The 20,393-nt window shown below is 46.9% G+C and overlaps 1 protein-coding gene and 1 pseudogene across 3 annotated transcripts in view; one reads left to right on the top strand and one right to left on the bottom strand.

Annotated features, from left to right (window-relative positions):
• The first annotated feature begins 549 nt into the window (after nt 1–549).
• LOC147621739 (uncharacterized) overlaps nt 550–20,393 on the top strand; it is a 35,451-nt gene continuing 15,607 nt past the window's right edge. The window contains exons 1-2 of one of the 3 annotated variants that reach the window (XR_015269598.1): nt 568–1,464; nt 8,788–8,858. The gene's annotated coding sequence lies outside the window, so the exon portion shown is untranslated. Of the gene's footprint in view, nt 1,465–1,601; nt 1,630–8,787; nt 8,859–20,393 lie in introns of all 3 variants that reach the window. The other 2 variants (XR_015269599.1, XR_015269597.1) reach the window with 2 other exon arrangements.
• LOC147621740 (uncharacterized) lies at nt 4,169–6,642 on the bottom strand (annotated as a pseudogene).

Raw genomic sequence — 20,393 nt, 5'->3', positions numbered from 1 at the left:
GGTTTTCCTCATTCTGAGGTTTCCCATTGGTAATTCAAAAATGATTCACAAAAAAAAAGTGTGTGTGTAGGGGTGAGTGTGTGGGTGTGTGTGCATCATAGATGTAAGGTACGAAAAAACGGTTCAAAAATTCGGTATGAAAAAAAAAGTGTATGTGCAGAGGTGAGTGTGTGTGCATCATAGCTGTAAGGTACGAAAAAATGGTTCGAAAATTCGGTATGAAAAAACTGTTCAAAAATTTGGTTCGATACGAGGTACGGTTCACTTTTTAAGACATGTAAGTTAACATTAAAGATATATATGTTTGGCATTATATATAACCTAGATGAATCTAGGAACATGCCCAAATTTAGCTTATAAGCAAGAGCAAGTTACCATGGGATAGTATTGATATGAAATGGTATTATACCCATTCCCTAGGCCTAAAATGGGTAGAAAATGGATTAAAAATGTAAAAATTGATTATCCAGCCAAAAGAAATTGTGTGAAAAAAAAAACGTATCGAAAAGGTATGGTATGATAGGATAGGTACGTACAGTACCGTACCCCAGTCCCAGTTATAGTTGTGCCGTTCAGCTATGGTGTGCGTGTGTGTGACGGGTTGGGGCGGGCTGTTTGCCTGTATATGTGTGTTTGTGTTTGGTGGTGCGGGTTTAGGGTTAGGTTTGTAGCTGGGGGTGGTCTCTTGCTTTCCCTCTTTGGAGTTTCATGTCAGATCTACTGCAGTTTCCTCAAGCCTTACTACATTGCCCGGTTCTCCTGCCAAAGTCTATGCGCTTGCAAGCTTGGGAAGCCTGTGGATTGCTGCCTAGGATGGAGTTCAGCGTGATTTCCCAATAGGGGCGGATCTGTTTACCTCGGTCTTGCTTAAGTTTATGCCCCTCTCGCCCCGAAGCAGATGAAGTAAGGTTCAGTACAGTGTTGCGGTTGGTGGTGGTGGTGTTGCTGAGTAGGTTGGTTCTGCCTTGGAGTTGGGGCTGGTGATCAGCAAGCAACTTACTCGTCTACACTAGATAACTCCCTTTTCCATTTGCCTCTTGTTCCCCTTCAGAACCTTTATTTTTTCCTATATTGGCTAGGGTTTAAGTCTATCTCGAGGGGTTTTCAACCCTGATTTCCTTGTAATGATTCTTGGCTCCGAAATTTGGCATTGAAAGGAACTCAGCCCTTTTTTGAGAGAGAGAGAGAGAGAGAGAGAGAGAGAGAGAGATTGATTTTGTTTTGGCTGTTTTTTGTTTTTGTTGCCGGCTCTAGTTGTTTTTCTATGTTTTGTCAGTTTTCTGTCTCGGTTCCCTGTTTTTTGTTGCAAGTGGGGAGGTGTGTGTGCACTATGTGTGAATGATTGTGTGTTTAACTGCGTGTTTTTGATGTTTTTTCACTGTTTCAGGGTTTGGGCATATCATTAGGGTTGACTTTTCCTTCGGGTTGGTGTGCTGCAGTGCTGGGCTTCATCAATAGATTCAGGTACCACTTGTCCTGTTAGTTGCTGTAGCTCTGCAAGTCTTGGTAATCCTCTTCTTCTGGTGGTGGCCGCTACCCTTGTCCTGTTGGTTGCTGTTGCTTTTGCAAGTTGATACCCACTACTCGAGAAGGTGTTGCAGATCTTCGCTGTATGAGCGGTGCTTCATGGTGCGCGACTGGCCTTGGTGTTGCCTCGAGGGTCTTTTCCTAGCAAACTAGGATCTGGATGGCGCTCACTTGTCTGTGCTGCTCAGATATTTTTCGTTGTAGGGCCCTTAGGGTTTCCCCTTAGCTTTGTAGTCCTTGCCTATTTTGAGGGGGTTTTTATCTCTTGTTGTATCTGGTTTATGCTGATGACCTCTGGCCTTTTCCATGTAATATTTCAAGTAATACAAAGGGTTTCAAGCCCAGAGAGAGAGAGAGAGAGAGAGAGAGAGAGAGAGAGAGAGGAAGGCTCCACGTGCCAGGCCCTGGGCAACAGTGCCTTTATGGCACTGGCTAATGGCCCCCCACCGGGAAGAGAGTGCCTCCATCCTTCCGCCAATAGGTACGCCAGCCACCCCCCTCTTCCCCGGATGTGTGTGTGTGTGTGGTGTGGGTATTTGTGTGTGTGGAGTGTGTGAGTGTGGGGTGTTTGTGTGTTTTTATGTGTCTGTTTTTTGTGTGTTTTCGGGGATTAGGGTTTTTTGGGTGTGTTTTTGTGTTATGCTTGTATGTTTGGTGGTGTGCTGGTTACCCCTTGACTGTTGGATGGGGCGACGGCTCTCTCCCCCGACTCCTTCCTTGTTCTGCTGGTTTCTGTTGCTTTTGCAAGTGAGGAGGTCTTCGTCTTCTGGTGGTGGCTGCTACACTTGTCCTGCTCCAACAAGCTGTTGCTCTTGCAAGCTGTACCTGCTCCTCCAGTTGGTTCTTTGGTCTTCGGATGGTCTTCCTTGGCTGCTTATTCATCAATTTGCACTTCCTACTGCGGTGTGATTGGCTGGGCCAATGTGTTCAAGCAAAGTCCGAAACGGTGGGCTGTGTGAAGAGTTTCAAGTGCTCCATTGCGACATCGTTGGATGCCCCTGCGGGAATGGTGTTCGGCAGATCTGTGCCGCCTGTAGCAGCTTTACACAAGAGTCCTCTAGGGCTTTGGTCGTCACTCTGCATTTATTTTATGTTTGATGAGGCGGGGCACTTTTCCCCTCCTTCTGTGCCTATTGTTGTATCTTGAGGGGTTTTTTCCCCTGTTTCTCAGCCGTGATACTATGTAATTGCCATTTTGGCAATTTGAGTAATATGAATGGGTCAAAGCCCGGTGGTTTCTTGAGAGAGAGAGAGAGAGAGAGAGAGAGAGAGAGAGAGAGAGAGATGAAATGTTATATTAACGTCTTCAAAAGGCCAAAATGACCTATGAGACAGCCTGGTACAATCCTGGTGAATCTGATACAGTGTCAATACAAAATGAAATGAAATGAAGTAAAATGAGGTGAACTGAGATACAAACTACATGGCTGCTCACATAAAACAGCTATGTAGTCTAAAGCTGTGTAGTACTCTAGAGTGTAAAGGGGGGGAAGACAGTCTCAGTGTATAAGCATCACTGTCCAAGGATGTGCGGCATTGGGCGCTGTCCGAGGATGTACTGCATCGGGCACCGTAGAGTATCGTGCGGTAAGTACTGGTACTGGGCGTCTCGAGTGCTGAGCCAAAGTGATCTGTATCCGCCGTCGTAGTCTCCGTCGATGCTGTGAGGTGCCCCCTCGTCGTGGTCGTCTGGATCTCCCTAACTCAGTAGCTCGATCGATCAATGTACCTCTAATGTATGTGATACATGGACTCTGCTGAGTGGTGTGTCCCTCTGATTGTACAGTAGGTGGTCTATAGAAATATGTAATCTGCCTCTGATGCTGCCTCTCAGCTGGTCTCCGTAGCACGCTCTCTTTGTGTCTGCGTAGCTCAAGTAAGAAAAGTCCAAGACATCTCTGATCCTCATATCCCATGACCCTGGATAGTGGTCCAAAACCCTCTCTAAAGAGACAGTGATATCGCCCCCGTATCTAGTGACAAATGTAATGTAGCTCGGTCTCAGGCTCCAAGTGACATAGCTGGCATATCCTAGCCTCCGCGGGTATCCCTCTAAACCTGTCGGTCTCTATCTAAGGCTGATGTGAGGAGGTGCGTAACTGACCAATAGCACCTCGTATCTTTTTTGTTTTGTTTTCTGAGCCGGGGCAAGGGGCACATGCTTAGATAATAGATAAACTATTTCCAATCAGTGAGGACCCCCCTGCTCAGAAGGCAGACGCTTTTGTCACTAGCTTCCCCCTCTGAAGAAGGCTTATTCCACTCTCTTAGGGCAAGCCCTTGAGAGACTCACCACTCTAGAAGTAAAGTGTTGAGCGTGACAAATGTGTATCCATATAGCTAGGTCTAGTCACAAACCCGTCCTCTGTGAGCCGGAGGAGATGCTCTCTGTAAAAAGCCATCTTTGTGCCCAACTCTTGTGTCGGCTGAATCCAAGTCCGCCTAAAGTTGAGATAGGTCCTGACGAATGAGCCTAGTGATCTTAGTGCGTGCAATAGACAAAGAGGGTGCATCCAAAGAGTATTGGAAAGGAGGCAATCTGTCCATACTGAAACCGTGCGACTGAAACCATGATGCCATCTGTCCATACCAACAAGCAGTATCCCCCCCTGCAAAGCAAGCTGTCGGGAGGACTCAAGAGCTAAGCGAGCATATCTGTGTCTGGGAGGTCCCATAAACTGTGCATGAAAGACGCTGATCTAGTGAGTGCCGCCACCACGAGTGGGGGTGCAGCCAGCTCTGCTCTGATAATCTCATGTGGTACTGAGGGCTTAGCTCTAATCATCCGAGCGATCATGGAAACCAAGGGCCTCTCCATACATCTCCATCCCTCAGTATTACCAGATCTACTGTGATGGTCCACTGAGGGGCCCTATATCTGGACTCCATATAGCATAGCTGAGGTCACTAAAGTATCAAAGAGCCATAGCTTTGTTCAGGGTTCCTGGAACTGCACCTGCGAACACATCCTCTCTAATCTGCCTAGAGCAGCATACGCTCTGGTTAGTCTAGTCTCAGCTGCTGTCTTCAATGAAAACACTGGCCCACTAGTGACTAAAGATAGTCCCAAGGTATGTGTATGCATCTGTATACTCCACAAGCTCCTCTCCATAAGAAAATGTGGCCGCTGATCTCCTAACCCACTGTGGCATGGTGTTAAATACCATAACCTTGGTTTTGCCAAGGTTAACAGACAGTCCACTATCATGGGCATATGCATGTAAAGTATCTAAGTGACGTTGCAACCCCTTTGGGGAGTCAGAAATCAGCACAATATCACCAGCATATAACAACAAAGGAATCCATGTGCCAGCCAACTGAGCCCCTCTATCACCGTCCCTCGCAATGTAATCAGAAATCTCATCCACATACATGCCAAAGAGCGTCGGAGATAGCGGGCATCCCTGTTTCACCCCAATAGTGGAGTGAACTACATCAGATAACCCCTCTGGGGTGCGAACCTGCCCTCTCATTGACCATAATCCCCCAAATTAGCTCGATGGGTACCCCCATCTTCTGTAATGTACGCATCAGCCTGTCTCGAGGCACTGTGTCGAATGCTTTGCGAAAATCCACAAAGCAACAATAAATCCTCCTCCCATGCGCTCTACCCTCCTCAATAATGGCTCTGAGTGCCAGAATGTGATCAAGAGTAGAAAAGCCTCGCCTACAACTTGCTTGTCCCAATGCCCGTAGGCCAGCTCTCTCAGACCATGTACTCAACTGCTGCTCAAGAATAGATGCATACAATCGCACCAATGTGTGTCCAATCATTATAGTACGATAGTTCCTAGGCTCCATAGGATCCCCTGCCTTAAAGATAGGTACAATAGTAGACAAGCTCCAAGTGTCCGGCAGACCCTCGCACATTGCACGGTTAAACATAAATGCTAGGAGCTCTGCAAGCATATCCTTCGCATGTATGAAATGCTCTGCTACTAGGCCCTCATGATCATGAGCTCTTCCAGTCCTCATCCTATCAATGGCTTTCCTCACCATCTCTGCAGTAAAGAAAGAACAAGTATGTGGGCATGGTTCTAGTGGGTCTGGAAGCGGTGGCTGTCCAGAAACTGTGTACAAAGATGTCGCATACTGACCCCAAATCTCTGTAGAAGTGATGCCAGGGGGACGTGAGTGCTCATGGAAGAGTCTCCATGCCTCCCCTGAGTCCTGGCTCAAGAACAACTGACAAAGATCATGCTCCAACTGAGCCAAGAAAACTCGCTTCTTCCGTCGCACCAAGCGTCGGAAGGCAATCCGAGACTGTCGGTAAGTGATGACTCCCAGGAGCACCTCTCTCTCTGAAGTCGTGCTCTCATTTCTCTGCATTCCTCATCATACCAACTGTTTTGGGGCAAACTCCCACACGGCCGTCTTTGCACAGGCTGAGTGTGTGGATATGCCTCCCGTGCTGCATCATGTAAAGTCTCTGTCAATATGTAGGTGAGCTCATCTAGAGGGCGCCCTGGCTCCTCAATGCATAGGCATTTGTATATCCCGTTAGTGTAAATGGAATCAGTCTCTGAGGTAAAAGTATAACGAGTATGTGCCGCACCTCGTGACCGCTGAGCAATGGTAAACTGAAAGGAAACGGTCCAAGTCAAGAGAGCTTGATCTACCGCTATGCCAATAGGCTTGGGTCCAATTGTGAAATCCTGTATACATGGGATAAAGCTCGGCTGAGCTATGACATAATCCACTATGCTAGCTCCATGTCTATGTGGAAAGCAAGTAAACCCATCGCCTTTGGGGAATTGCTAAGTATGGCCAATCCATGTGAGGCTCCCATCTCCAATAGATATCTCCCATACTCAGTGTACTCCTCATCCAATGAGCGTCTGTCGAGTCCTATGTCATTGGTATCTAGCTCTCTTAGCATCTCATCTGAGGTATCATAAGAAACCGTCTGATGATTCCTCGTGCGAGCATTAAAATCCCCCAAAAGAATAATGTCACCATCTCTGGAAAACTCCCATATGTCCTCATCTAGCACAGAGAAAGGGGACCGCCCTCTAGGCGCGGCATACACTGATGTGCTAGGGGGAAAGTAACATATAGCAATAAACAAAAATCTGCCCGTCTCAGCCCTCAATCTCACCCACATGTAGTGAGCCTGATCATCTCTCCGAACAAACTTGCTTCTTCTGGTTGCGCCCCCATTTCTCCTGCTCTGCAAGTATCCTGTTGTCTCCCGCACCCTGACCTGCTGCAGTCCCTCTCCTTCCCGCTCTTGGCCGCATCGGTCTACTGCGCGTGGCCGCTATGCGTGCACTGCTGTGCAGGTTGTATGCGGGGTTGCGCTTGGGTGAGTTGGGTGTGTGGTGATGTTCCCTCCGGTTTTTTGGACCCTGCCTTCTTCGGCATGATGCAGGCTTCCACTGGCTTCAATCTCTGCTCCCTTGGCTGAGAGCTGCCATGATCCTTCGCTTGTCGTTGATGGTGTGGTCCGTTTTCCTCTTCTTTGGCTTCCCCAGCCTTTTCTTTTCCTTTGGTGTCAAGCTTTGATCTCCTTCGTCCGTAGAGCGGTCTACTAGGCTCTCTCTAGCTTATCTTCGGTGGTAGCTTCCCCTCCCTTTTGGCTTTGGAGGCAACCTCCTTGAGCAAGTGGGCTTCCCGTCTCCTCGAGGCTTTGGTGTTGCACCTTCGTAGTAGAAGGTGTTTTCTAGTCTCTTGCTGCTGCTGGTGTTCTAGATCTTCCCCCATCTTCACACTCATCCTTGCATGGTGTTGTTCTGCTCAACACTTTGTAGCTGGTCCTGGTGATTCGTTTTGGGCTCCTCAGGATTTGCCCCTCTACCGTCTGTTTAGGGTGCTGCCGCTCAGTCTATGCTTGGTGCCTACTTTTCAGAGATCGGCTGGAGGACTTTCTCCTCTTAGGTCTAGAGAACTTTTTACCCTAATTAGGAGGGATTTTTTCCCTACGTTTTTCAGTTGTATTGGCTTTATGCCTTTTATTTTCAGTTCGCCTTGGGGCTAGTTTGTACGCCTTTCAGCTTTGTACTTCCAGATATGTTTCGGCTTTTTGCGGACATATTTGGTTTTCAGTATGAATGAAAACAGACCTGGTCACTTTGTGTGTGTGTGTGTGTGTGTGTGAGAGAGAGAGAGAGAGAGAGAGAGAGAGAGACCCCTTGCTTCGAGCGCACGCTTCTTCCTCCTCTGCTGTTTGCGTAGCTGTCTTCTAGAGCTCTCCTTTGCTCGCGCATTGCTGAGAGCTGCTGTTTTGCCGGTGTGCGCTGCTCTGTTGGTTTCAGGTCGGCTCTGCCCCCTGTCCGCCAGCTCTGCTCTGCCCGTGCCTGCTCAGTCTGCTCTCCAGCTTACCTCAGCACCGCAATTTCAGCAGCTTGTCCGACCTCTCTTGAGAGAGAGAGAGAGAGAGATTGCGTCACTCTGCCCAGCTTCTGCAATTCATTGTGCCGCGCTGCTCTACTGCTCCTATTGCAACCTGGTTCTCTCGTGAGTGCAGCACAGAGCCGCCCTACATAGCTAGCGTGCGCTTCCTGTCCCTATTGTTCCAACTCAATCATTTGTGCAGGCCCGCCAATGCTACTTCAGCATTGTGCTTAGCGTTGCTGCTCTTCCGCCCTGCTCCCTCTCTCCTATCGATTGCAGGCCTGTTCGTTTCCTGTTCTGAGAGAGAGAGAGAGAGAGAGAGAGAGAGAGAGAGAGAGAGAGATTCAAAAAGCAGAGAGCTGTTTTCCCCCCTCGGCTCTCTTACTTCAGCTGCTTCATCCCGGGCTCTTCTCCCTTTTGAGAGAGAGAGAGAGAGAGAGAGAGAGAGAGAGAGAGAAGCCGGAGAGAGAGAGAGAGAAGCCGGAGAGAGAGAGAGAGAAGCCGAAGAGAGAGAGAGAGAGAGAGAGAGAGAGAGAGAGAGAGAGAGAGAGAGAGAGAGAGAAGCCGGAGAGAGAGAGAGAGAAGCCGAAGAGAGAGAGAGAGCATGAGAGAGAGTTTGCACTCAAAAGGAGAAACGCGACTGCTGGTCTAGAGCGTGGAGGAGTTCTGCCGTTGCCCTGCCGCCTCTGCCCTACTGTTGTTCCTTTCCACTTGCTGGTCGTCGCCAGTTCTTGTTCATAGTCGAGCTTCTGCTTCTGCTCTACCTCAGGGCTTGTGTGTGTGTGTGTGTGTGTGTGTGTGTGTGTGAGAGAGAGAGAGAGAGAGAGAGAGAGAGAGAGAGAGAGAGAGAGAGAGAGAGAGATGGGTAGAGAAGTCGAATTTGTAAACACGCCTCTTGTTACGCTGGTGACTGTGTTGGCGTGGCAGTGTGATCGACATCCTTGCAGAGAAGACAACACATCGCCTTTCGTTATCAGTGGAGCCGCTTGCAACAAGAGGTATTACTGTAAATACAGCAGGTACACTAGGGTTTCTAGCAAGTACTGCAGGTTCAGTAGGGTTTCCAGCAGGTGCTGCAGTACAGTAGGGGTTCTTCCAGGTACAATAGTTTTCGCAAGTACTGCAGGTACAGAAGAGTTTCCAGTTGCCGGTACTGTAGGTACAGTAGGGTTTCTAGCAGGTGACTTACAGGTATAGTAGGGTTTCAGCAGGTGGTACAGAAGAGTTTCCAGCCAGTACTGCAGGTACAGTAGGGTTTCAGCAGGTATTGCAGGTACAGAAGAGTTTCCGGCCAGCACTGCAATAGGTGCTGAATTTGGGTTTGAGAGAACGAGTTTTCTTTGCTTTTGTACATGGATTTGGATGACCCGGCTGCTGCTGTTGGCGACATGGCTGCCAATAGTCTTAACATGGATCTTATTGAGGAGATGATCGAGAAGGATGTGGGTTATGCTTCAGATGCCTCAGAGCAACAAAAACGTCAAAGGCTTGATGTTGATGCAAGCTATACTCTGGTGAATGTTGGAGAGAATGCAGAGGAAAGTTCTCAGGCACCTTCTCCGGAGTTTGCACGTTTGCTGCAGATCACTGGTGAGCTTCTGCAAGAATATGTGAAGGCAAATAACGTGCAAATGGCTGCAGTAGATAATAGTGGTGTGGCTGATGTATGCATGGAGACTCCTTTGTTGCTACAACAGCTAGCAGATTTTCATGATCGTGCTGCTATCTTTTTCTTTACTGGGCGTATTCCATTGTTGCCTTGTCTTAGAGCATGGCTGGGCCGCTTGGTGTCGCCTCAGGCACTTGAGATTTACGATGGTCCAAGAGGCTTTTATGAAATACTTTTTCGCACTTCGGAAGCCCGTAGGGCAGTCTTGGAGCAGGTGCCACTTTTTTTGGATGGGCAGTTGGTTCATGTGGTTCCGTGGAAGCCTATGGCAGAGTACCAAGATATGTTGCGCCAGGCTTGCCCAGTTTGGGTTGAAGTGAAACAATTCCCACCAATGTTTTGGCGTGTTTTACCAGGTCTCATGCGAGGTATCGGTGATGTCTTGGTGGTGCCTCGAATGACATCTAGAAACCGAAATCGTCTATGCATGTTGTGGAATACTGGGATGATGGGGAGAAAACAGCAATTAGGGTTAAGGTTCATTCATGGGAGACATACACAGAGAAGCAAGGGAGAGAGAGAGAGAGAGAGTTGTGGGGATAAGTCAACTCACCAAAAGCATGAGTGTGTGACTCCCCTATCACACATGTATATTGTACTAGTACACATAGTGCACTTAGTACATTAAAAGTACTAAGTGTACTATGTACTATAACTTATGGGCTTGTACACACTATAAGGGTGGGCATAACGCCTTTACCCCAACAACCTCCCACTTAAAGGCAAAGTGCCCTTAAATGAAGGAAAAGAAAAAATCAGCATGTACATGATAATATACAAGGCCATATCAAGGCTGAAAATGGCCTCATCCAATGCCCATCAAGTGTCTGCAATGAGCAAACCGCTCCGGAGGCAAACTCTTCGTCAACAGATCAGCCGGGTTGTCATCCGTATGAATCTTAACAAGCTGAATTTGCTTGTTCTCTATCACCTCTCTGATGAAGTGATACTTCACATCCACATGCTTCGTCTTTGCATGAAAAACAGGGTTCTTTGCCAACTGAATGGCACTCTGACTGTCACAATGCAACAATGGAATATCCCCTGTATAACCCAAATCAACCACTAACCGAGATAGCCATAATGCCTCCTTGCAAGCCTCTGTGGCTGCAATATACTCGGCCTCTGTAGTAGATAAGGCAATGCACTTCTGCATCCTGGATATCCATGACACAGCACCTCCTGTGAATGTAAATACATAACCGGTAGTAGACTTCCGGTTATCTGGATGACCGGCATAATCCGAATCCGTGTAACCATGCACTAATGCATCCTGTTTGCCAAAGCAAATGCACAAATCCTGTGTGCCCTTCAGGTATCTCATGACACCTTTCACTGCTTCCCAATGCTTCTTGCCAGGGTTGGCCATGTATCTAGAAACCACTCCCACTGCAAATGCAATGTCCGGCCTAGTAGCAACCATGGCATACATGAGACTGCCACAAGCTGAAGCATACGGAATCTTGGCCATATCAGCCCTGTCACTATCCGACTGTGGGCTGTCCATAGCACTGAGTTTCACATATGGAGGCAAAGGAGTACTAGCTTTCTTCCCCCCGTCCATATTGAACCTCTGCAAGACTTTGCCAATGTATTCCTTCTGAGACAAATACAACACATGCTGATTTCTGTCCCGAAGTATCCGCATACCCAAGATGTGATTTGCATCACCCAGATCCTTCATATCAAAGGTCTCATGCAGCCTCTTCTTCAAGGCATCCATCTCTTTACGAGATTTCCCGGCAATCAACATATCATCAACATACAAGATGAGGATCAATAGACTGCCATCCAAAGCTTTCTTGGTGTACAAGCAGTGATCTATGTCACTTCTCTTGAATTTCTGAGATTTCATGAATGTATCAAATTTATGATACCATTCTCTTGGTGCCTGTTTGAGCCCATAAAGACTCTTTTTCAGCTTGCATACAAGCTTCTCCTTTCCACTTACTGCATAACCCTCTGGCTGCTGCATATATATCTCCTCATGGAGATCACCGTGAAGAAAAGCAGTCTTCACATCCATCTGAATCAAGTCCAGATCATCATGTGCAACCAAAGCTAACACAGCTCTAAGTGTGGTCATTTTGACCACTGGAGAGAAGATCTCATCAAAGTCCACACCATATTCCTGCTTAAAGCCCTTAGCCACTAACCTGGCTTTGTATCTTGGCTTTGCATCTGGTGCAACTTTGAGCCTGTATACCCACACTTGCATGGCAAAACCTTCTTGCCTGCAGGCAAATGCACCAACTTCCATGTTTCATTTTTATGCAGAGAATCCATCTCTGACTTCATGGCACGCTCCCATAGAGCCTTGTCTGCCCTCTGTAAAGCCTCTTTGTAACATGAGGGCTCCCCACAGTCAGTGAGCATCAAGTAGTCAACCCCTGGAACAAACCTGTCAGGGGCTCTGGAGGGTCTTGTGGACCTCCGTACCCAATGACCATCATTTGCAGGTTGCTGTCCAGCCTGCATATCACCCATTGGTGGCTCCTGTTCCATGCCATAAGGCTGAAAAATCATGCCCGGTATCTCCTCCAACTGTGGTATATCCATAGGGATATCTTCTGCCATCTCTGGCTGTCCATTTGGACCATTTTCAGCACCATTTAAGGGCTGGTTTTCGTGCTGTAATGGCTGATTTACAGCCCTTTGTTGTTGTCCATGATGTCCATCATCATCAAAGATGACTCTGCCAGGCTCCTGTTGCCTTGCAGGCTCCTTATACATGCATGTTTCATCAAAAATGACATCATTGTTGCGTATGATCTTTCTATTTATGGGATCCCAAAGTCTATACCCCATTTCACCTCTGTCACCATATCCTAGGAATATGCATTTGTGAGACTTAGGATCAAGTTTGGTGCGCATTTCCCTGCGTATGTGCACGTACGCAACACAACCAAACACTCTCAAGTGCTTGTATGACGGAGGCTTCCCTGTCCATACTTCTTCTGGCACTTTCCCACCAAGCCTCGTGTTAGGTGACCTATTTATAAGGTGAACGGCTGTCATAACAGCTTCAGCCCAAAAACCATGAGGTAATGCAGCATGTGACAACATAGAACGGACCTTCTCCTGAATGGTCCTGTTCATCCTCTCTGCTGTTCCGTTTTGTGGAGGATCATAAGGAGTAGAGAGCTCCCTCTTGATGCCTTTAGCATCACAAAAGTCCTGAAACTGTTTGGACATATACTCTCCACCATTGTCGGAACGCAAAGCCTTCAGTGTTTTGCCAGTTTGATTCTCAACAAGAGCAACAAACTTCTCAAACACTGAGAATGTATCACTCTTCAAACGAAGAGGATAAACCCACACCTTGCGTGTGGCATCATCAATAAAAGACACAAAATATTTTGCCCCTCCCAAAGAAAGCTGAGGCATCTCACATACATCTGTATGCACAAGCTCTAACTGAGCATCTTTCTGTCCAAGAGCTTTCTTGTGGGGGCACTGTAGTTGCCTACCATATATACAATGCTCACAAAACTGAAAACTTGAAAACTTTAGAGAAGGCAAGTAACCCAAACGAGACAATTGCTCCATTCCCTTGACACTCATGTGTCCCAACCGGCTATGCCACATAGAAATTTCCGGTAGCTCGGTTGCATTTACATTAGCATGGTGACAAACACCTGCATGCATAAAGTAAAGAGTGTCCACCTTAGAGCCTCTGGCAACAACCAGTGAGCCCTTACTAATTTTCCACTTTCCACTACCAAATGTGGTAACATAATCAGCATCATCAAGCTGTCCAGTAGAAAGCAGATTCTTTTTGATCTCAGGCACATGCCTGACATCATGGAGCATAAGCTGTGAGCCATCTGAAAATACAAGCCTCACATCACCTCTGCCAAGAATCTTGCATGCATGGTTATCACCCAAATAAACCACTCCTTCATTGCCAGCAGTGTACCTGACAAACAAGTCTCTGCAACCTGTGACATGAAAGGAGGCACCTGAATCAATGATCCATGAGTGCATACCATGACCACCTGTAAGAAGTGAATGGGCATCAAGTGAAGAAGTAAATAGGACCTCATCCTCACTGCCACCTGCATGTGACACATTGATTTCTTCAATCTTGACTCCACTTTTGCCCTTTGGCTTTACATCTTTGGCTTCATCCTTGTCTTTGTCTTTGCCTTTTCCCTTTTCTTTTTGATCATTTTTCCATTTGTAGCATTGCTTTTTGATGTGTCCCTTCTTGCCACAATAATGGCATTCCAAATCCTTTTTGGAGCGAGACTTGCTCCTTCCCCTTTCTTGGCTTTTCCCCCTTTGCTGGGATCTCCCACGTGCATTCATTGCATTGGACTTTCCAACAGAGTTGTTCTTCCTGTTCATCTCTTCTTGAAGAAGAGCACCCTCAACATCTGCATATGACAGCATAGCATTCGAATTGCTAGTGGCTGTCCTAAATGTGTCCCAACTCTCTGGCAAAGTGCATAACAAAAAAGTGGCTTTGAACTCATCGTCCATTGCCAACTTTTGATTAATGACTTGGCTGACAATACCATTAAACTCATTGAGATGGGCTGTCATAGAAGCCCCTTCCTTCATCTGAAGACCTATGAGTTTCTTCAACCAATACACTTTGCTTGAGGCACTTTGTTGGGCATACAAGTCCTGCAATCTCTGCCACATTCCCCAAGCTGTCTTCTCTTCACGAATGCTGAAAAGTAATGAGTCTGACACAGACAACATGATAGTAGATCTTGCCAGCTCATCCATATCTTCCCACTCTTCAGCCGTAAGAGAAGCGGGCATCACACCCCTTTCTTTGATAGGCTTATGTTGCTTTTTCTGAAGCAACACATTGTAGCACTGGGTTTGCCAAATATCATAATTATGCGAGCCTTCAAGCTTCTTGATGTGAAGCAATGAAGAGCTCTCACCTGTGGTTGCCATAGCAGAATGCAACCTGTCAATGCCTGACTCCCTGCAAATGTGCAAACACTGCACCAAGATCACCCAAAGCACACAAAGTGCTTACAAATGTTCTCCCAAGCTTTATCTCCCACTGCGGAAGCAAGAATGCAACTTTTCTCCCACTTTTTGTGATGAAAACACCAAAATCTGGTTGCTGCAGATTTTGGACAGCACCTTAAATGTGCTCTTTTACCCTTCCAAAGTACTGTACAGCAGTACCAAGTGCTCACCAATGATGTACCAAACCTGTACCGGCAATTTCAGCAGCTGAAATTGAATCTTTTGGTCACTCAAAACAGTGTACAGCCATGCCAAAACATGCACAAAGCTGTGCCAAATCTGTACCAGCAGGTACAATAGCAATAAATGCTCCCCTGGCTGTCCAAATGAGTGAAAATCAGACTTTTACAGTCCCGTACACTGCATACAACAGTCCCGAACAGAAATTGGGCAAAAGCCCCTTGATTGCAAGCTGATTTTTGAGGATTCAAGGCATAAATGTCTTGCGTGCTGCTTTGCCAAGCTCAACAAGCATACAAACTTGAAAAGCCCCTTGATTTGAGATCAATTTCGATCATGCATGGTACATTGACGCACATGAAGGCATCCAGAGTGTTCACGATGCTTCCCCCTGGCCACATATACATCAAATACATGAAAGCCCCTTGATTTACAGGCACATTGAGTGCTTGTAAGGCATCAGCACATTATCCACAGCATCAAATGCGATTGCCTGCATGCAAATCAACCAAATCGGCACAAAAGCCTCTTGATTTGCACTGCAATTTGCTGCAATTTTGCCCAAATGTGTGATTTTTCACATCATACAGCATGTATGAGTGCTTAATTGCACAATTACATCAAAAGCCCCAAATTTCGACATCCAATTTCCTGCAAATTGATCCTGATTGTGACCAATTTCCTGCAAATTGATCCTGATTGTGACCAATGTCACCCAATTTTGCCAATTTTGCTCAAAAATTGAGCAATTGAGCACCTGTACCTGCTCAATTGATTTAATTGATAAGAAATTCGCAAAATTGAAGCAAAAAATACCTCTGATTTCTGATTTCTGTTCAATTTGCAGGCTGTTGCAGGAAAAGAGGGTGGTGATGCTGCTGCAGAAAATTTGATGCTGTTGCAGGGCTTTTGGCACACCAAGTTTTAACTTTAGCTTCATCTCCTGCCAACTGACTCCTGGAATTGCTCCTGTTCGGAATGCTGGTATGGAGTTCGAGCTGATGGCATTTTTGCAAACGCGGACGGCTGCTGCAGTGATGTCACATGCTGATCGTATCCAACGCCCATCTCCACGAACAGAAGCTTCATGGGTCTCTACTGCGCATCCTTGGCTTACGTGTCTAAAGCCCAGCGCTAATACGCCTGGTAGCAACACGTCGCTTGGCTGCTGTGACCCTGAAGGGGCTTGGAGTCGGCGCTCTTCACTGCTCTTCGCCTAGCGCTTGCCCTTCTACGTGCCCGAGCTGCCACCTCTCGCGACTATTCGGCTCTGGTAGCTTATGTTGCTTCGCCTGCGTATATCTGGTCGCTGCTGCAAGCTCCTTCGCCTACGCTCACTCACGCGCTTAACACGCCTTTCGCCTAAGTGGCCAGCGCTAATGATTCTTCTCCACCTGCGCCTGCCCTTCAACGCCCGATTGGATTACGTCTATGCCTGGCTATGCGCCTGGTTACGGTTCGCAGCGTGGCTGCACCTGCTGGGCAGCGTGGCTGTGCCTGGGCAGCAGCTGAGCAGCCCACGCCTTCTTGCCTGGCGCCCTGCCCTCTGTGCAGTACTGTGCGATGCTCAGCACTCTCTTTCCTTACAAGAAGCTCAAATCTCAAACATTGCTGCGCTTCACTGTCAGCTCGACTGTGTGCTCCAGTTGAAGGCTCTGATACCAGTTGATGGGGAGAAAACCAGAATTAGGGTTTAGAGTTCATTCATGGGAGACATACACAGAGAAGCAAGGGGGAGAGAGAGAGAGAGTTGTGGGGATAAGTCAACTCACCAAAAGCATGAGTGTGTGACTCCCCTATCACACATGTATATTGCACTAGTACACATAGTGCACTTAGTACATTAAAAGTACTTAGTGTACTATGTACTATAACTTATGGGCTTGCCCACACTATAAGGGTGGGCATAACGCCTTTACCCCAACATGGGAGACGTAGGCCGACACATTTGCGTGTCAATATGGCTGGGCTGCAACCTTTAATGTATGAATTGAGGTGGGATACATTTGCTGGCCACTGTTTCAAATGTGGTCTCCGAATGTCCTAAGAAAGAACAAGTTGTTGCTACAAAGGATATCCTTGATGGACAGTTGCCCGTGGAAGATGAGCATGATGCTCCTTCACATGATACCCAACACATGGATGTACATGTGGATGTTCAGAATGAGGTTGAGCAGCCATGGGTGGAAGTACGTGGTAAAAAGACACGATTTGTTGCCCCGCGGGGGGATTTCTCATGTGCTGTTTGGCGGGGGCCTTTGCGTACTCATTAGGGGCCCTTACATACATATGCTCGTCGCCCTTTGGGTTCAGGTGCCAAACAACAGACCAGGATTGAGAGGCCGGGAGGCCAACTTTCTCAGGGTACAGGGCCTCTTGGGGTGGATAGAGTAGAACGCTATCCTATTAGAAGTCGCCTAACAAAAGAAGCACAACAACAATTGCCTCTTGTGTTTGGTTCGAAGGGTGAGGTCATCTCGCCATGGGATGGTCATTACCCTTTGTTACGTGCTCGGGAACTCCAAGGGCAGTCTGAGATCACAAATACCATGTCTAAAAATGCAATGCTTCAAAAGGTTCGTGATTTGGCAGATTGTCCTGGGCCTAGTACACAGCCTTGTTGATTCCTTTTCTGGGAAGGCTTATGAAAATTGTACAATGGAATGTAAAGGGTATTTCTTCGCGCCAAAAGCAGTTCAGGCTTTGGCGTACACCTTTTTGTCATGGTTGGGATGTTTTGTGTGCAGTTGAACATAAGCCGCATAAGTTAGTTGGAAAAGCCTATGTATATAAGGGGTTTCATGTTTTCTATAGCGGACATCTTGCTTCGCAGTCAGGTGTTATGTTTGTTGTTCGATCGCAGTTTCAGCCTTCTCTTGTGATTCAAGATGTTCATGGAAGATTTCTAGTGATATAGATTGTTTGGGATGATACGCCTTTATGGTTGTTAGGGGTGTATGCTCCAAATAATGCTCCTGCACGCCGTTTGCTGTGGAATGACTTGTGTGCTCTTTCAATCTCTCATCCTGGCTTTGTGATGGGGGACTTTAATATGTGTGTCTCCAGGGAGCAAGCCACGTCGCCTCATTCTGTAATGGATGGCCCGGAGAGAAAGGCGTGGGAAGCTTTTGCAGCAAGGTCGCTAAAACAAGACATGTGGTCTTGGTTGCATTCAGATGAAAGGGGTTACACTTATGCCTCACAATAGTTTCGGGGCACTTATGCTAGATTGGATAGGATGTATATTTTACATCAAGATCTCTTTTTGCCAGAGGTTCTTACTATGATGGTTGATCAGCAACAGGTTTTGTCAAATCATTGGCCGCTTGTGTTTGAAATGGTCTATCATCCTGTGGATGCATATAAAGGCTTGTTGGGACGCTTGCCTTTGCGCTTAAATCACACTTTTTTGGAGCATGAAGTTTTTGATGTTTATATGCGTCAGTCGATACGACATTTCTCCACAAGAGTGTCCATGGCTGATTATCATGCTTGGCCAGTGTTCCTTACCAACACTCGGAAATTAGCACGGCATTATGGTCTTGCTAATGCCTCTATACAAAAACAGCATGTGGCTCTCCTTGAGTCGCTTTTAAAGGGCTTGCAGGCGTTCATGTTTACTGACTCTATGGATGCTGAAGTTGCGGATGCCATAGAATGGCTGAAAAAGGAGCTATCTAGGGTGCAGGAAGCACAATATGTTCGCTTTAAACTACTTGCACGTCTTGATGCTTTGCGGGACGCTAACTGTCAATCTCATCGCTTCTATGATAAGTTGCATCAAAAACATATGCGTGAGAATATTGTTAGGCTGATGGATGCCAAAGGCAACCTTGTTACTCAACCTTCCGGGTTATTCAGCATTGCATCAGGTTTTATGAAGATTTGCTTGCCCCTCGAGAGGATGTCTCACCGGCTGTCCTGCCTGCAAGGGAGTCATTGTTTGCTGAAGTACGATATCAAGTTGACCCTGATGTGGCGGTTCAGCTTGATGCTCCTGTTACTCAAGGGGAAGTGGAAGCTGTTCTCTCCAAACTTCCCATGGGAAAGAGCCCTGGTTGGGATGGTTTGACAAATGAGTTTTTCCGAAAATATGCTGATCAGCTTGCAGAGCCTTTGACGTTTATTTGTCAAAGGGTTTGGGATGAGGGATATATGCCTGCCGATTGGAAGTTGGGCATACTTCGTTTGTTGCCCAAAGTCCCTTCGCCTACTTCTCTGGCTCAATGGCGCCCGATCTCACTTATGGGTATTATGTATAAAATCTTTACAAAGATTTTTTGCCAATCGCTTGCAGAAGGTGCTTCCTACTCTTGTTCATCCATATCAATATGGATTTGTGCATGGCAGGAATATTTTGCATAATATTCTTAATGTTCAAATTGGAGTGGATTATGCCAAGGCAAAGAAGCAAGAGATTGTGATGGTGCAGCTAGATCTTGAAAAAGCTTTTGATCATGTTAGTTGGTCTTTCCTTTCTCAGTTAATGACAGCCATGGGCTTTGGTTCCAAACTGGCTAATTTGGTGCATTTACTTGGCTTTGGCTCTATCATGCGGATTATGCTCAATGGAGGACTTTCGGATGGTATTTCTCTCACCCGTTCTCTCCGGCAGGGCTGTCCTCTTAGCCCTCTTTTCTTTGTCATTGCCACTCATCCTATGTTATCTCGCCTAGATGCTATGGCATCGCATGGTGAAGTGGTTGGTTTGCGTCTCCCTCATGGCAAGCAATTGGTTGCTCAAGCCCTTGCGGATGACACTTTTATGTTTCTCAGGGCCGAAAAAGCCAATATAGATCGAGCAATGGAAGCTTGGAATAATTTTGCATTGGCTTCTGGGCTGAAAATAAATTCAACAAAATCAGCCCTCATTGTATGCACGGAATTTGATCTTGAGGCATTAGGGTGGCAAGGCCGTGTGGTGCATACAGGAGACATTGTTCGTCATCTTGGATATCCGGTGGGTGTGGATGTGGACCCCCAAGCGCTTCTTGCTTGGATTTTTGCTCGGATCTCCGATAAATATGTGTATTGGAAAGCTCAAGGGTGGCCTATGCATGTGAGGGTTAAGGTAGCTCAGGTTATTATGCTTAGCATGATTTCCTATTTTTTGCCTTTGCTACCTTGGACGCATAAATCTCTCATCCGTTTGGTTGCTCCCATTCGGTTTATGTTGTGGAAGAGGCAAGGAAATATTATGGGTCAAACATGGATAGCTTGGAATCACATTACGACGCCCAAAAGAATGGGTGGGGCTGCTTTATTGGATATCCGCTTGCATATGGTGGCGCGTAGGTGGGCGCTTGGATATGCGTTTGCAGGAGCAGCCTTGGGTATTCATGGCTCGTGACTTGATTGAGTTGGAGGGATTGTCACATGGGCGGACACGTGTGCAGGCTTCATGGTGGGACATTGTGAATGCGGCTCATCCTGTCCGTATTCGCTCATCACACATTTTATTGCATATTCTCCTTTCCTGGCATGAAGCTCTACTGTTGGCTCGGTGGGATCCTGGTCATGAAAGACTACTTTTGAACTCTTTGCAGTTCGAAACATTTGTGGAGTCGCGTGTCATTGTTTGGCCAGACAGAGATGCTTCACGCATACGACTCAACCGCATGGTCAGGCTAGGCTTGGTTAGAATCCGAGATGCTGTGATACCTGGTCGTGACAGGCCATATTCGTTTCG

The sequence above is a fragment of the Cibotium barometz genome, chromosome 29, assembly GCF_041138505.1.
Source record: "Cibotium barometz isolate CiBa-2024 chromosome 29, ASM4113850v1, whole genome shotgun sequence".
Taxonomy (NCBI): Eukaryota; Viridiplantae; Streptophyta; class Polypodiopsida; order Cyatheales; family Cibotiaceae; genus Cibotium; species Cibotium barometz.
Note: the sequence above shows the minus strand (reverse complement) of the source record. Positions and strands in the feature narration are given on the sequence as shown.